The sequence below is a fragment of the Tachyglossus aculeatus genome, chromosome 5 (assembly GCF_015852505.1).
Source record: "Tachyglossus aculeatus isolate mTacAcu1 chromosome 5, mTacAcu1.pri, whole genome shotgun sequence".
Classification (NCBI taxonomy): Eukaryota; Metazoa; Chordata; class Mammalia; order Monotremata; family Tachyglossidae; genus Tachyglossus; species Tachyglossus aculeatus.
This window is the reverse complement of record NC_052070.1, coordinates 34872163-34875323: the sequence shown is the minus strand read 5'-3', so window position 1 is coordinate 34875323 and position 3161 is coordinate 34872163. Positions and strand designations below refer to the sequence as shown.

At 51.7% G+C, this 3161-nt stretch overlaps 1 non-coding gene across 1 annotated transcript; it reads right to left on the bottom strand.

Moving 5' to 3' along the window:
* LOC119929257 lies at nt 1–138 on the bottom strand. The gene has a single exon (XR_005451389.1). It is a non-coding gene; the product is annotated as a small nucleolar RNA SNORA7 (small nucleolar RNA).
* Between the last annotated feature and the right edge of the window lie 3023 nt (nt 139–3161).

The following is a 3161-nucleotide window of genomic DNA, read 5'->3' as shown; positions in this document are numbered from 1 at the left end:
ACTTGTAGGAGATTGCCTTCCACTCGCTAGCCACTGGCCAAGCTAGGAATGGAATGGGTATGCCCCTGCTTGACTCTCCCTCCTGTAGTCGAGACTGGTAGAGGACTGGAAACTCTCTAGCAGCGACCCTGAGAGGGGAGTATATATCTGTAATTTATTTTTTCATCCATCCATCCATCCATATGATCCATCCATCCCAATATGATTGACTGACTGCCTACTTCCTAATATGATTGACCGACTCACTGCCTACTTCCTAATATGATTGACCGACTGACTGCCTACTTCCCAATATGTCTGAATGACTGACTGACTGCCTGCCTATTTTCCAGTACAACTGACTGACTGACTGCCTACTTCCTAATACGACTGACTGACTTTCTACTTTCCAATTCGACTGAGTGACTGACGACTGCCTGCCTACTTCCTCATAACGACAGACTGACTGCCTACTTCCCAGTATGATTGACTGACTGACTGACTACTTCCCAATATGATTGACTGCCTGACTGACTGCCTACTTCCCAATACGATTGACTGACTGACTACTTCCCAATATGATTGACTGCCTGACTGACTGCCTACTTCCCAATACGATTGACTGACTGACTGATTGACTGACTGCCTACTTCCTAATACGACTGAATGACTGACTGACACCCTACTTAATACGACTGACTGCCTACTTCCTAATATGGCTGACTGACTGACTAACTGCCTACTTCCTAATACGACTGACTGACTGCCTACTTCCCAATACGATTGACTGACTGACTGCCTACTTCCTAATATGACTGACTGACTGCCTACTTCCTAATACTACTGACTGCCTACTTCCTAATATGACTGACTGACTGCCTACTTCCTAATATGACTGACTGCCTGCCTGCCTACTTTCCAACACGACTGACTGCCTACTTCCCAATACGACTGACTGACTGCCTGCCTACTTCCCAATATGACTGACTGACTGGCTGACTGCCTACTTCCCAACACGACTGACTGACTGGCTGACTGCCTACTTCCCAACACGACTGACTGCCTGCCTGCTTCCCAATACGACTGACTGACTGCCTGCCTACTTCCTATGACTGACTGACTGACTGACTGCCTGCCTACTTCCTATGACTGACTGACTGACTGACTGACTGCCTACTTTCTAATACGACTGGCTGACTGCCTACTTCCTAATACGACTGACTGACCGCCTACTTCCTAATACGACTGACTGACCGCCTACTTCCTAATACGACTGACTGACCGCCTACTTCCTAATATGACTGACTGACTCCCTACTTCCTAATACGACTGACTGACTGCCTACTTCCCAATATGACTGACTGACTGCCTGCCTACTTCCCAACATGACTGACTGCCTGCCTACTTCCCAACACGACTGACTGACTGCCTACTTCCCAATACGACTGACTGACTGCCTGCCTACCTCCCAACACGACTGACTGACTGCCTGCCTACCTCCCAACATGACTGACTGCCTGCCTACTTCCCAACACGACTGACTGACTGCCTACTTCCCAATACGACTGACTGACTGCCTGCCTACTTCCCAACACGACTGACTGACTGCCTACTTCCCAATACGACTGACTGACTGCCTGCCTACCTCCCAACATGACTGACTGACTGCCTGCCTACCTCCCAACACGACTGACTGACTGCCTGCCTACCTCCCAACACGACTGACTGACTGCCTGCCTGCTTCCCAATATGACTGCCTGCCTGCCTACTTCCTAACATGATTGACTGACTGCCTACTTCCTAATATGACTGAATGACTGACTGCCTACTTCCTAATACGACTGACTGCCTGCCTACTTCCTAATAATGATTGACTAACTGCCTGCCTACTTCCCAACACGATTGATTGACTGTCTACTTCCCAATACGACAGACTGACTGCCTGCCTACTTCCCAACACGACTGCCTGCCTGCCTACTTCCCAACACGACTGACTGCATGCCTGCCTACTTCCCAACATGACTGACTGCATGCCTGCCTGCCTACTTCCCAACATGACTGACTGCATGCCTGCCTGCCTACTTCCTAATACGACTGACTGACCGCCTACTTCCTAATATGACTGACTGACTCCCTACTTCCTAATATGACTGACTGACTGCCTACTTCCCAACATGACTGACTGCCTGCCTACTTCCCAACATGACTGACGGACTGCCTGCCTACTTCCCAACATGACTGACAGACTGCCTGCCTACTTCCCAACATGACTGACGGACTGCCTGCCTACTTCCCAACATGACTGATGGACTGCCTGCCTACTTCCCAACATGACTGACTGACTGCCTGCCTACTTCCCAACACGAATGACTGACTGCCTGCCTACTTCCCAACACGAATGACTGACTGCCTACTTCCCAATACGACTGACTGACTGCCTGCCTACCTCCCAACACGACTGACTGACTGCCTGCCTACCTCCCAACACGACTGACTGACTGCCGGCCTACTTCCCAACAAGACTGCCTGCCTGCCTGCCTACTTCCAAACACGACTGACTGCCTGCCTGCCTACTTCCTAACACGATTGACTGACTGCCTACTTCCTAATATGACTGAATGACTGACTGACAGACTGCCTACTTCCCAATACGACTGACTGCCTGCCTACTTCCTAATAATGACTGCCTGCCTGCCTACTTCCTAATATGACTGACTGACTGCCCACTTCCCAACACGACTGACTGCCTGCCTACTTCCTAATAACGACTGACTGACTTCCTGCCTACTTCCTAATATGACTGACTGACTGACTGACTGATTGCCTACTTCCCAATACGACTGACTGCCTGCTTGCCTACTTCCTAATATGACTGACTGACTGACTGACTGACTGCCTGCCTACTTCCCAACACGACTGGCTGACTGCCTGCCTACTTCCCAATATGACTGACTGGCTGACAGGCCGCCCCCCCCGCCTTCCCTCAGCGCGCACTACTTGTCCGGGCGGAAGGATCCCCTCCGCCTCTCCGTCAAGCTGGCGACGGTGGCTGAGGCGCGGAGGGATGTGACGCCGACGTGAGCGGCGGCGGCGGCAGGGAAGTAGTTCCGGGCGCTGGGCCCCGGATGTTGGCTGCCGTCGCTGCTGCCCCCTCAGCCTGCTGGGCGGCCTTGTCGTCGTGG